Source organism: Pocillopora verrucosa, chromosome 6 (genome assembly GCF_036669915.1).
Source record: "Pocillopora verrucosa isolate sample1 chromosome 6, ASM3666991v2, whole genome shotgun sequence".
NCBI classification, from domain to species: Eukaryota; Metazoa; Cnidaria; class Anthozoa; order Scleractinia; family Pocilloporidae; genus Pocillopora; species Pocillopora verrucosa.
Window position 1 is genome coordinate 8,022,911 of NC_089317.1, and position 722 is coordinate 8,023,632.

Genomic DNA, 722 nt, shown 5'->3' on the forward strand with positions numbered 1-722 from the left:
TTTTCTTCTGATTAAATTTAAGTATGACAATGCATAATGTATCAATATGTTGCATTTTCCCTGCAAAATAAATTTAAATGTAATCGGAATGATTTTCTTCTCAGTACATTGTAAATGGGCATGCAGGCACATTATGACAGCACTGAATCATTTTTCTGTGTGACTTTTGTACAACGTTCTAAAAATTGAACTATACTTTCATATTTGCTTTTCCCCTATGAAATCACTCTGTTCAAACATGTCCATAGTTTGAATCAGGGGTATTGTTTCATTGTTTGGTTGTTTAATGCATAATATATGTAGCATTTTGATTGTAACTTAAATGTAAACATCATTATCAATTATGCTTGTTTTAATTTTAGTTAAGATTCAATTTAACATCCAGAACTCTATAAATAGGATTTCAAATGAATAACATGTTAATTGTAAGGTATCTGCATTGTAGTATTCAAGTATAGTTTAAACTTTAACATTCTATGACAAATATTGTTTTGGTTTGGTATTCAACAACTATTTTCTTTTAAATAAATGTCTCTTTACTTTCTTTCAATAAAATGTCTCTATTTTTAGGTATTCATTATTTCTCAAAAATGGAGTTTCTATTCAAAGGTAGTTCAAAATTTCTTTCAATTAATTTGGGTCTCTGAGACCCCACCCTCCTGTCTGGAATTTCCAACCCCTTCTGTGGGGGGAGTACGGATATTTTCTGGACCTACACAAGG